General features: G+C 35.8%; 1 protein-coding gene across 1 annotated transcript in view; it reads left to right on the forward strand.

Annotated features, from left to right (window-relative positions):
- ERC2 (ELKS/RAB6-interacting/CAST family member 2) overlaps positions 1-14344 on the forward strand; it is a gene marked incomplete at its 3' end in the record, with an annotated part of 317798 nt that overhangs the window by 35142 nt on the left and 268312 nt on the right. The window lies entirely within an intron of this gene.

Consider the following 14344-nt stretch of genomic DNA (forward strand, 5'->3'; position numbering starts at 1 on the left):
TTACAACCTACATCGTAACCTAGGATAATTGTGTTCTCTACAAGAACTTCCTTTGGATGTGGCTTTCTGGTCTCCTGAGGAGCATAAAGATTTAATCCAGAGAATTCTGGTACAGATTTTACACCTCAAGGAGCACTTGCATTACTGTGTGCATCCCCAAAGGTGATGTAAGTGCATTTGCTTCTTTATAGATTGAGTGAGAAGGCAGACTGGAAATTGCAGGAGCTGCAGCATGTGAAATAATAGAGAGTGATTCCCCTGTGAATAATCCTTTGCTGCTACAAGTGATCTCATCTGCACAGCATCAGAATGTTTCAGAGCAGGACCTCTTTCAGTTCTTACTGTGTTTCGATGGTCCAAAACCAGAGAACAGTAATTCAGCATTTTATTCCTCCTGGCAGTAGTGCAGTTATTTGAAATATCATAAATGTTATTTTTTTTGGTGCAATTAGTGCATATAAAACTGCATATAAAAAAAATGGAATATACTGTTTCTATTACTAGAGTGGTGATTCTCTTGTTTATTAGAGAAAGAATTCCAAATGGAGGGCATGGAATCAGCTTTTCTGATGTGAGAATAGTAAGGACTGCTGATAGTAGTAGGGCTAGGAGAAGGCATTATGAAGACTACCTTGGAATATGGGAAAAAGTCTGCTGTGTCATACTGCTTGTCACACTCTTCCTTCAGTGGTAGTGCTCTAGTTTTATTGCCACATAAGCTCTGGAGTGGGGAGCACTCATAATTTCAGCTGATTTTCAACTGCTTTGCACTTAAGGATCAACAAATAGTGGCCAGAACAGGAAGGATATGAAACTTTATCTCCCTTAGCCTTTATATCTATGTGTATCCCATAACCTTTATATAGAAATTAATTTGCCTTTGATTATTTATATTTTGAATATAATTAATCAAAGTATTTATTAGATTATTGTGTAAGTAATTTGTGCTGTAAAAAGTATTTTTTCCCCTAGAATTCTCCCAAAACTCTAGCATGAAGTCTGAATGATGTCTAATATTAGAATGATTTATCTTGCAATAATTAGGTGATACAAGAACATGTATGAAGTGCAGGACTGAACCTAGATAGTCTGACTTCTGAGAGGTTAACTGCAACTATGTGTGAGTTACGAGCTTGCTAGTTAATTTTTAGTCTTTTATGAAAGTCAGGATAGAAATTATAATCAGTGTTGTGAAACAGAACTCAGAAAACACTGCAGTCCTTCAAAAGAAGAAAAATATTTGTTTCCCTTGAGAAACATCTTCTATGGGAACACCTGTCTCACTAAATAATGATTGCCAGTGCAGTCTTTGAACACATGCATAGCAGAAACATCAAAACTTGTAAATCTTTGCAACACCACAAAGTAAGCATTATAAAGGATCACAAAGCTTTCTGTTTAAATCAAATGTTCTTCCAAGGAAAGTGGGTGATGAGCTGCATTTAGTCATAAAGTTGAGTTTACTTTTATATAGTTATTATTGTGTTAGAAGTGAAGTTAAAAGCATGTGTAGCTCGGCAGAGAAGATTGTGTTTCTCTGATGTTTACAATTATTACTTGATGTTTTGCTTTCAGCCTAATGGTCTCAGTGGAGTTCCTCTCTTTCTAAAGGTTATACTCTGGAAAAGGCACTGTTTGAATTCCCCAAACAGGGATATTGTTACATGTGGACAGTGGCTCACTGGCAATGCAATGGATCCCATCACTTTGGACATTTGTGACATGGACCTAGTGATATTTTTCTAAGTACTGAATCATATGTTGCTTTGTCCATCAGACTGTGGAAAACCTTCTAGGCACACTGGGACACATTATACAGAATGTTTTGCCTATCATAACTGACACTTAGTGTTCATTTAAATTGCTTCAGATATGGCTGTAAGGGGTTTGTAAATCATTCCGCCATGTTGGAAAGTTTTTTTTGCCAATTTTTGTTTAATTTTCTATTTATTTTCACTAGTCATTGTGTCTGTGCATGTACTTGGGGAAATATCAACTCCCTACCCATAATAACTACTGCTTGAGTTCTGTGTAAAATACATCATTGTCTTAGAAAAACTAGGGTTAAAGGAAAGCTGCAATTGGAAAATATGTGTTGAACAAAGTAAACTAGATGTAAACATGAGAACTTGTTATAAATGCATATGAAAATCTGGTATATGGGGGCTGTGGAAAAGATGGGAGAAATCAGAGGTAGGTTCAAGCAAAACAAATCTGTAAGGCCAGTTCATATGGTTAATGTGCTTCTTCTCTTGTGTGCTGCTCAAGAGTAAGGTAAAATGATCCTGTTATAAGATGCATCAGAGCATGAATTGAAATGTAGAAAGATACAAGATTACATAATTTCTTAAAAAGGTAAGAGTCCATACATTTTATTTAATTATTGACAGAGGCTGACATTAGCTGAGGAGGATGCATGGAGTGTTTTGGATGACAACAGCAGTATTGATTCCACACACTCACTTTCTTTTATACAGAATAGAGCAAATCCTCTCTGGTCATACAGTGCAAAAACTGGGGATTAAGGGAGGATATGTTGAAGGGGATATTCATTCTGATCACAAATCTGTACTTAAACTGCAGCGAGTTTACATTATATAGCCAACAGATGTGTAAGCATGTGATGTGGGGAAAAAACTCAACAACCCAGCAGTTACATCTAAATAAGCCTATTGTACTTCAAGGTGGCTCTAAAATACCTTACACACCCCCAGATCTTGTGGTGTCTTACCCTCAGTGTGGGGTGATTGAAAGGAAATCAATAATAGTGGTGTGCTTGTGGAGCTTTGCATTGCTTCTTTGTGAGCAGAAGGCTTGGAGCACAGAGCAGATCCTCAAATTGTTTAGCTTTTTCTTACCCTAACCATTGGTTTCTTTTGTGTCTGCTTGAAAAGTGGCTGCAGAGCTTTAATAACTCCTTTCTTTCTTTATATCTGTATAAATGGAATATTCTTACAGCATGCTTACCTAAAGCAGTGTGAAAAATAAGGAAAAAACCAGTAGTCTCTCAGAGGAAAAGTAGATAGTGCTAACAGTTTAAAATTCAGCACTGTGGAATGCATTTGGCCCCAAATGACCTCAGTACCTGTTTATTTAATTAGAGTTGGCAACAAAGGGCTCCCTGGAGGGTTCTGGGCACTCCATGAGTTTGAACACAACTAAATAGTAGACCAGCATATGGGTACACTACTATGCCAGTAATTAAGATTATGCAATGTACTTGGGGGTAAAAGAATTCACCAATATGCAAAGAAAGAGTGAGGAATAAAAAACATCAAGTGGTTTAAAATGGCATATTTACTGCATATATTTGCTCCCCTGTCGTGGTTTTAACAGTGGATCTGTACTCATAGCTGAGAAATTTCTTGCTCTTCATGAATTAGTTTCAAAATTATACTGTTAGTCTGATAATCTTTGTTTTCTACAGAAATATACAAGAGGTTTTATAATCATGTTTAAAGAATGGAAGTTAGTAGCACTTAAAAACCTGCAGTCTAAAATACTTCATTAAAAGTCAATTAAGTATTTTGTACAGTATTGAGTGTTGAATGATGATTAGAAGACTTAGATTTAACTCTGCTTTGATGTCTGTAGCTGTACTATATTTGTAGTTGCTTCTTAGGAATGCAGGCTGTGCCATATTTAAACATGGAAGCACAAAACATTTCCTCTGACTGTCAGAGTCTGCAGTGCACAGTGGGACTGGGTTCAGCACTGACTGACCAGTGGTAGTGAAACCAGGGCAGGGAAATCATTTCTCATTTAGAAATACTGTGGTTCTGTATCAGACTTGGATCAGAGAGCCAAGGTTAACTTGATTTGTTGTTAAGTGCTAACTGTAAGTCAAGGATCAGTAAGTTTTTGAAAAACTTCTATGGGGAGAAAAAACCCCAATACTTTTTCTTTTTCCCACTGCAACCATATATGTAGGTTTGGAAACAATAGCAGCTTTTTTTTTATATGGTGGTGATAAGTGAGTTAAGATTTTAAACTTAATAGTTAAATAACGTTCCAGACTAGTAATGTTTTGATTTAAATTTGAACAGTATTATAGTTTAGGTATCCCCCAGCCTTCATTTAAGCAATTGTGCAAATGAATACTTGGCTTTGCACTTGGGGTGCTCCAGATTTTACTACTCATTGCACTTTACTACTGGATTTTACGTTCAGTTGGGTGTTGTGTTTGGTTTTTAATGATTATCCTCTGCAAAGAGTCTAATTTCAGACTCAGGGTTGAATTTTTAGTCTGTACGGACACTATTTTGTATTATACCTTGAGGAACAAATCTTTCGATTTTATTTACTTTCATTGATGTATATATTTACCGAAACATATCTTTCAGTATGTATAAATAAATGTGGGTATATATTTGTATTCTTGTCTGTCTCTGTGTTCCCTCTTTCCTGCTGCTGAATTATGAGGGGGAAATTGCTCTCTCTTTTATGAAAATACCTGACTTAGGCTGTTCATTTTATTTTTTCCATACTTACAGATTCTAATTCTTAGATAGCTGATCTGTTTATTTATTTTATGTATGTAACCATAGTTTTTCCTTAGCATTTTTGTGCTTGTCAATTTTTTGCAGGATGTGGATTTAGTGCCATCTTGTGGGAAAACCTGATAGGTGCGGATTTTGTATGATGTCCTGGATGCATTAGGCCATGAACAAGAAAATACTCCTATGAAATCTGAAAAGAATTAAATCTACGTTTAACAAAGTTTATTGTTAAACCAAAGTTTTACCACTAGTGAAAGCATGTATTTGCGAACTTCAGGGACCTTTTTGAGCCCTTAATGATTTATCTTTCCTGCATATCTGTACTTCTTCAGAAAGTCAGGATGAAATGTCTTTCCAGATGGTCATCTTGCTTTGTGATGCATTGTTTTTCTCGGTTGGATCTAACTGAACACTGTTTTGATTGGAGACACTGAAATCTCTATATTGATTTTTTCCCCTTTCCTCTTAACTGTAGCAGAACACATAGTTCTACAGCTCCTTTTCAAATTGTTTCAATGGGAAATGATTACGTATTATGGTTAATCAACTCACAGTACTATTCCTAGTAGAGAAAAAGAATTGGAAGCTGAAGAGTGCTCTTTTATGTATTTTGCTGATTAAAATATAGCAGGGACAGGGTGAAATTGGAACTTGATTTATCACTGGCTCACTGAAAGCTGTGCTTGAAATTGTCATATGAATAACTTTATATTCATACGATTTTTTCTAGTGACTGCATTCAAAATATAGTTAGAAACTTACAAAGTTTCTAACTATATTTCATAAGGTGACAAGGGTAGGAAGGTCATACCAAATGTGAAGATGCCCCAATGCTGCAGCTCTCCGTGATGCTGTGCATTTGCCAATTATGTCCTGTATAGATTCAGGCACCCAGTTCATACATAAATTAAACCTGAGTGTTTGCAATACAGAGATGGGGTTTTGTCCAGTCTTCTAACTTTCCTGTTCTGTGTCTTTCAATACAGTGTAAAATAACCACAGGAATGTCCTTTGGAGAAAATGATGAGCTCTTTGAATTTGAGTTAGACTTCCCCTATTGCTTCTTAGATATGATATGCAGTGTCAAGTTTGACAGTATGTGGCATATTAAGGTCCTCAGAGAAACAAACACATACTGTATAATATGTGAGTAATTGTTTTTATATTTCTAATGCATTCACAGCATTCAGTGTTCTGTACATTGCTGCTCACTGACAGTGGCAACCAGCTCTGTTTCAATCTGTTGTAACCCTATTGCTGAAAACAGTATTTGGACATCTCTATAGTTTTCCTTTGTGTGCATTTCTCTTTGGTAGCTTCAGCAGAACCTTCATTATGTCCGTATAAATCCTTGGCCTCAGATTTGATTTTATTTTTTATAGTGAAAGAAATGGGCTGTTTCTTTGGAGACAGACTGCAAAATAGGAAAAGAGCCCAGTACACAATTTTTATCTAGGAAAAGGATTCTTTTTATTTTTATTTTTTGTTGTTGTTGTTCAAGGTAATAGTGAGGTCTTTGCCAGATGCAGAAACTCTGTAGCAAAAGATCAAGCAGTTGAAGGAAGGGTCTGAAGATCAAATACCACAAGTTTTTCTGTGTTTGAAATGTGACCTTGTTTACTCTCAATGCTTTTCTTTTGTAAGTAATTTCTTGACTCAGTGCCTGAAAAAGAATTCCTCTAATGTAGCTAGACCTCAGTTCTTGAGAAATAAGAAAGTAATAGACCTTTTTTAGCATCCAAGATTTTTGCTATGCTATTATTTTTACTGAATTAGCAAGCTGGACAATAAATTCTACAGTCCAAAAAGAGACAGGAAGGTACTTGCCAAACATTTTTGGCTTATCAGGTTTTTGTAGTGAACCCATATGCACTCTTCATAATAAGAGTAGTGGTAAAATTTCATGTGTTGGCTAACTCCATGTGATTTGCTAACTTACTCTGGGCATGGTGCTTCTGCTGTTCTGGGGATTGAATACACTAATTATAACCATAACAAACAAAGAAGATATGTTGTTTGATAAAAAACTTTTTATGGCATTGACCATCACTGTGCTGGGAAAAATATTTGCTTTGTACATGGAGACTTGTACTTAGAAATCAGGGAGGAAAATAATTTTTTAAAATTTCCTTCTTTTTTTTTGTGAAGAAAAACCAGAAATAATACTTCAATCATTTCTAAACACACAGTGCAATATTTTGTTAGTGATATATTTTCATAAGGTTTTAAGAGTTTTGTGTGTGTCTGCAAGTATCTTCTCTATAGAGATCATATTGAAAACAGTTGGTAATGTACTCCATATTGTTACCTTCTGAAAAGAAGCAGTTATTACTTTAGAGGTATAGTTATTGTGCTGAGTTAAATCTTTTTTGATAGGAAAGATTTAACAGCAGAGAAGACAATCTCAAAAACAAGGGCTTCCAGAAAACACCAGACAGTGCGTCAGGAGAACTGAAAACTTACTGTTCCCTCTAGATAAAAGGCTGAGGAGACAATTGGAAACCTGCTATTTCATGAGCAAAAGAGAGCCAGGAATGATGTGCTGTTGTGCTTTTTGTTTTTCATTTCATCTTGTATCTATTCATTACCATAGGGTTTGAGGGTTGCAGCATTGGGGGAGTGGAGTTTGCTTTGTTATTTAGACAAGGTCTTGAGTGCTTTTTCACTTTCTTAGATGTTTGCTACGATGATGTGGAATTCAGATGATGTTTCTGTTTTATGATTGTAGTTACTTCTGGGATTAGCTGTAAGATGGAGATTCTGCTCCTTTTTGGTAAACAATGGGCAGTCACAATTCAAATCAAAAGTACTGGTTATGTAGAGCCTAGACCATGTGGGAAATTTGTGTGGGGAGAGTAAAGGTTTATCATCCCAAATGGTCTAAAAGCTTCCTTGGGGAACCTTAAGTGCTTCAATCCTCAAAAAGAGCAGAAACAATTTTTCCGGGCAATAAAAGAGTATCAGAGGAGCTGCAGTGCATTAGAGGATGAAAGATTTCTCACAGTATATAGTTACTTTATCTGATGAGAATAGTTTCAAAATATGAATGCCTAAGATTTATCTCGGAGTATTCAGGACTTCTAAACCATGCATTGTTCTTACCTGGGTAGCTAATGTTACAGACAGAATTATTGCGAAATAAATAATAATCTGCTTTTCCTAACCTAACATTGATTTGCAGGCCTTGTTCAAATGCATTTTGTTTATTCTTCTTGTTAAGCTGTAATAAGTAGTCTGGAAACAGATTCTTTCACATATGTTCAGATTAGTCCAAATCTTTCTTAGAGATGATTTTCAGTCAACTAAAATACTGTTCAGAGATTCTGGCACTACTAGCAGCATTTTTCCAAAGAGAAGGAAGGGGGGAAAGGAGGTCAGTCTTGTCATAGCAGCATAATTGGACAGTTTTAAAGCTATAATAGTACTAGTCATGATCGTATAAATATAAAGTGTTGTATTCTGCTATTATACTGATGACTTCAAGGTTTTAATAAAGGTCTTATTTTTTTAGTAACTGAAGAACTTGTGAACATGTATCTTTTCAGATTACTTCTCTCGAGTGTTTGACTTCTTAGAAGTCACTTCCTCTTGGCCCATTAGTATTAAAGAGATTTATATCAATAGGAGAAAATATATAGGTTAATTCAAGTTTTGTAGGTTAAAGGATTTGATGAAGAAGGTTGTATGGATTTTTTTGTCTTTGAAATACTGACAGCTTTGTGCAAGGTGCACCACAACCGAGTTCCTATTGGGAAGTGTGGCCTAGGTAAAATGTACTGTGCCTTCACAGAGATAAGAATCTATTCTGACTTCAGTTCAAGTTGGTTGTCAAGTATCCAAAATCCTCCCCTGAATAGTATTCAGGTAGCTTTCTTCAGAGAGGGAGAGAAAAAAAGAAAGTATTGCATTTTAGAGGTGAATTTGGAAGACCTGAAGTGAGATCGCACACTACAGAAAGCATTGGCTATGCTGGAGAAATATAGTGCAAGAAAGAAGCAAAGGTTTATAGGGAGATATTTCAGACTGTTAGTTTTTTCTACCTCAAAGTACTCCAAATTAGCAAATGAACTTCAGTGCTTTAGAGAGGGATTTGTGGTACTGTAAATATCTATTATGAAGAAACATTATTTGACAGCATGGCACTTTATCTGTGATAGCAGGCTTACTTAGGGCAAACGGCAAAGCAAAGGAAATAAATGAAAATGACATCTCTCAACCCACAGCAAACCAGGGAATCAAGAAAGAAATGTATTTACAGATTGTGCCTTAAGAAATAGGTGCAAAACTACTATGGAACTTGTACGTGAAAATATTTTAGACTACACGGAGATGCAATTTTGTTCGACAGCCTTAAGGTTCTAGGCAATACTTTTCTTGGTTTTTTACCAAAATATTTGTGTGAGAATACTCAGAGAAGCTGAGTGAATAGTAATGAAGGCTGATAGTTCAGATTAAATACAATGTCTATTTTAAGAAATGGAGATTTAAATGTATACAACAAAATTCCTTATTTAACTCACAAAGCAAGGGACAAGCTCAAGGGAGTGACAGAGTGGCCTGGTGGGCTTGTGGTTTGTAACAGGAGGAAGAAGAGCAAAGGTTTGACCAAGAAGCTGAAGATGGGGCATTCCTTATTATGATTGTCATCTGGAGCAACTGTACTGAAGCTCTACTTCTCAGGAAGTGGCTCTTGGGACATAGAGAGTAAATCTTCAGTTTTCCATCGCTTCTGTGCATGGCCTTTGATTTTGCTTTATTAAACTGCCTTTACCTTGTCCCATGAGGTTTGTTTCATCTTACTCCCCCATCCCTCTGCCCCTGGTCCTGCTGAGGAGGAGAGTGAGAGTGGCTTGCTGGACTCCTGGCCTCCAGCCAAGGTTCAGCCCACCACATTTCTCTATTAGGAAATGGAGATTTAAGTGTATGTGACAAAATTCCTTATTTAACTTGCAAAGCATGGTAGTAAGGGCAAGCTTTACAGAATTTGTCGAGGCACAAAACTTAGAAAGGATAAAGAAAGAAAAAGTGAGGGAAGTCAGTAAACAGGAGTTCCCCCTTTTCAAATACATGGTTGATTCAGCAAGTGATGTTATGCAGAAGTTCTCTCACATCTGTTGCAGGCTCAGAATTTTTAATGCTGAACATCATGTGTGTGGTCAGAATCTCTTGTGATTCCTCACAAATTACATCTGTCTTCTTTCACCTCTTTCTGTCAGTCCTGTCATATTCAACCAAAATTCTTGTCAGCTGATCCTCAGTGGTGGTGTTTGGATGCCAGAATTTTGAATTACATTAGACAGATGGGAAAATGCATGGGAGAATCCATTTCTTAATTTATGCTGATGAATAAAATATCTCAAATTCCCTTTTTGACTTTCTTTTTTTCCTTTTCCTTACAGAAGAAAATAAAGATTTGCATGTTCTTTAACGATATTTAGTTATAAATACTTACAACTCTAATGCTCATACTTATTTCAGTAGCACAACTAAAGTTAACATAGAAATTGATTTAGATGCAGTTCATAAGAAAGTTTTAAGTAGCCTGTTTTCTTTCAATGATAGAGCCTCATGCAGTGAAAAATTAAAATGGAACAGTGATGGATTATAGAATGAATAACAAAGCTTGATTTTAGAAAATAAGAGTATGGTGGGTAGTGTAATTTGCTGTTATACTTGTCCAGATGTGTTTTTCAGTTATAGCTATAACTTTCTACAATGTACAGTTACACGGTAGGATTTTTTTTCTAGAGTCTTCTGTATCATCATATATTTGCCACCGTCAGGAGACTAACCATATCAGTTGATTCAGCCCTGTAAATTCTATATTTATTGGAGTGAGAAAGAAATGGGAGAATCAGGAGCTAAAACCCTGTAGACTGGATTCTTCAACATGTTCTATCGCTTGTGGTGGTGGTGTGACGGTGCAAAGCACAAGAAGCTCTGTGCTTCTGTAGGTGGACTAACTAATTTGAATCACTGAATCTCCTTGTGATTTCCTTTTCCTCCACTGTTCACCATATATCTAAGGCTCTGGGATGCTCTGGCAGTGCTTGTGTGATCTGGCCCAAAGAATACTGTGGCAGGATAATTTTCAGCAGGCAGTTCTTTTGGAAGTAGTTAGTTGACATAAATTAGAGGAACTTCCTTGTGTAGAATGTGAATCAAAATTCAGGAAGGGCCATGAATGAAACTTCCTTTTATAGTTTTGTTTTAATTTATGGGACAATCCACAGTCCTCTGGATTGGAGTTGGGCTATAGAAAAAAACTGAAAAAGTTCTGAGAGATCTATTTGTATATTGCCAAGAAATTAGCATGGAAATATTACTGGTCAACTGATCTGTCTTTACTAGAAATTATAAAAAATATGTTAGATCTTGCATGTTGCTTTTTTTTTTTTTAAATCCTGTGAAGTTCTATGTCTGTGTAATGACAGCAGGACAGCAGTGTGACACATTCACAGCACTCCTACATTCCTCCCCCTTGCATTTAATTATACAATTTCTTTCCACCCTCACAACATTTGTTCTTTCCTTTACTTAGCTAGCTGTAGATCCAAAAATCTGTGCCAGCACAAGTCTAAATCTGGTCCACCATGTTCTAAGTCTTGAAGGTGTACAAAAATGGATCCTTCTATGTCAAAGCAGCAGTAGTCTGTCACAGCTGAGGCTGTTAGTTTTAACATAATTACTGAGAAGCAGCCACAACTATTGTTGTGCTTAGTGACGAAAGTGGTTATGGGCAAAGCCAAAGAACAACCTGCATAGGCTGCTGTGAGGCAGCAAAGGAAGTTGTCTCACCTATCTTAAGCAGAATTGCTGTTTAGGTTATGATTTCTAATTATTTTTGTGTTGATCCAACAGTTTTGATTTTTACAGCTTGCATTCAGAAGGTTTCTGTGTTACCAATGTGTATGTTGAGTTTACTTTTATTTGTGTGTTACAGCATTGTAAATATTTTAGAATTAGTTTCCCTTTGCTTAGCTAGATTTTTATAGACATATAGACATTTGATATACAGACACCACTTGACTTTGAGAAAATACTTATTTGTGAATAGTTTTTAGCATCAAGTAATAAATATTCTCTGACTTAATACCAGGAGGATGAATCTTGAACCATTATTCAGATTGAAGAAGACAATTCTTTTGCCTATTTCTAGACTACTGGTAGTTGCTGAATTTTGCTGTTCCCTAGTAGTTGTAGTATAGTAGTAGGCAGAAGGTTCTTGGTCAATTGGGAGAAGTAGGACACAGTGATTATGTGGATGATTATGATTAGATTTATTGCTAGTACAGAACCTAAACATTACTAATGTAGTATCTAAATAACATCTCTGTTATCTATTACAATGGATTGTAGTATAATCTTGGTCACTTTTGTGGAGTCACAAGCTTCATAGAGAATCTCTTGCTTTCTACTTTTCTCAGAAATCTACATTCAGCTCAGAGAACTTAACCTCTGGTTAGGTCAACAGTCTATGTCTAAAGAGTTACAATATAAGCACGTTCAGCTAGAAACATTCAGTTTGCAGGCTTTGGTCTTGCAGAATTCACAATTACGAAGTAGCAAAGTATCTATGTAGCTACTTTAGGATTTTATCTCTGTAATTGACCAGATCTTAGCTCTTTCACTCATCCATCCAAAAGTGAGTGTTCTTGCTGGATGTACCCTGCAGGCTTCCCTGCCAGGGAGGGGATCCATCCACCTGGAAGCTGTCTGTGACCTCAGGAGACAGTTTGCCTGGTTGGCCCAAACTTCAGCAGCATTTTATACTGTTTTGCAGGCTGATGTGCATCAAAGTCAGTTGCAAATGTCTCAGCTGCCTCTTCTATGGAATAATGTGAGGGTCCAGGTAGTTCCTCCTGCAATATTCACTTTGTGTGCTTAATCTTAAGAAAAACCACACTGCCTATGAGAGATGGCAGAAAGGGAGAGGGTGTGTGTGTGTGTGTGTGTGTGTGTGTAGAATGCACATGAAGACATGGCTCTTGTGTCACTGTCTCAGTAGTGAAAGAATTTTGGAATGCAGAAGATGTAATCAGTCTTGGGGTCATAAATACTTGGTATATGAGAAAATTTAAAATGGGAAAGTTGCTACATCTAGAGGAGTTTTAAGTTTATTAGAAAAAAAAAGAGAAGAATTGCTTTTAAATAAAATCAGGGCTGTAATGAGTAGCCTACATTTGTATGCCCTGAACTGTGTGCCTAATAAGATGCAAATACTAGAGAATTAAGATCTGGACATTTAGTAAAACAATGTTTATTTAATGATAGAGCAGATTCAAAGTGTCTTATTTCCATTTGAAACTACTGATAAAAGACATGATTTCAAAAGGTTTTTTTCTTGAGGTTTGCATTTTTCATTTAGTTCAAATGATGGCTACAAACTGACAGATTTACATATAATTGTGTAAAACATGAAGGCAGTATCAAATGCAATGATGTTTTCCTGTATGTTGGTGTTTGTGGTGTGGTTTTTTTTTGTTGTTGTTGTTCTTCCTGTGTTTAGAATGTGGAGTAGCAGAATATCCATTAAAACAAAAAAGTCTGATGATAGGCATTTAAATCCCCTAATTCCTACAATTACTTGTCTTCTGGTACAGACCCTGTGACTACTCAGGAATTTATATTTCTAAAATTTCAGTATGCTGAATAGGCAGTGAATAGAGGGGAAAAATAAGAAAAATAAATTGTTAGATAAAGATACAATCTGAAATGAGCATCATAAACTATTAATTTAGGTAGTTTAGTAATTTATCCTAAATTACTAGTTTAACTAGTTATGTATCTAGTTAACTAGTTATTTAGGATAATTATATATGTTCCAGCCTTAACATGGGCAAAATCCTTTTTGATTTTGATCTGTGTTGAGTAAGGAGTGCAAGATGTACCACTTGAACAAAGAAAACCCACTGCATTCAGCTGTAGTACAAATATTTCAGGGCAAGTCACTGTGTTTTAAAAAACCTAAAAGTGTAAAAGAACAGTAATGTAAAATAGAAATATTGTTATTATCTGTGGAACTGATTCTTTCTAATATATTTTTCTTTGTCACGTCTATTAAGTCTGTCTATAGGTTTATAAATTTGAGTACTGTGAAGTTGTTGTTGCCTTTCTGTATAACTCAATAAAATTATTTTTTTCTGTTGAAGATGCTTTTTGTTGAATTCAGTTCTTTCTGTTGAATCTCCTTTGCTTGCATCTGACCTTTATTTATGTTGATTTTGCTTCATTTTTTCATTTACCATGCTGTTCAGTTTTTGGATGCCAGAAGAACAAAGGTTTGTCCACTATTTGCAGTCAAAGTATTTTTCAAAACTCAGTATTGCTTATTGTGGGGTTTTTGTTTTGTTTGCTTGTTAGAGATACAGTAATCCTGTTTACTAAACATGTTCATAGCTATAGTTGCCAAAAAGAAAAAATGAAACCAACCAGCCCCAACTCAGCCCCTCCCCAAAGCCATTATAATTACAGTGAATGCTTTGATTGACTTTATTAACAGCAGTACTGTTGAGCACCATAAAGAGAAGAATTACCTTTAGACTATGAAGTAATTTAGAAAACATGGAATACTGAGTCTTTCAGCTTTGTAGGTATATTGACTGTACTAATGGATGTGTCACTGCCTAGTGTTTTGGTTTGTTGGTTTGCCTTTTGTTGCTATTAATTTTTTCCTGTAGCTGACATTGTTTTGTGTCTGTGTATGTTGTCTTCTTTTTTTTTTTCTAGAAGCACTCTAAAGATATCATTACAGATATTGTCACCTGCATTTGGTATTTTATAAGGTCATTTGATATACTTTCATCACTAATTCTAATGACTTTTTGTAACAGCATACAACAAAA

Source organism: Acanthisitta chloris, unplaced genomic scaffold (assembly GCF_000695815.1).
Source record: "Acanthisitta chloris isolate BGI_N310 unplaced genomic scaffold, ASM69581v1 scaffold8918, whole genome shotgun sequence".
Classification (NCBI taxonomy): domain Eukaryota; kingdom Metazoa; phylum Chordata; class Aves; order Passeriformes; family Acanthisittidae; genus Acanthisitta; species Acanthisitta chloris.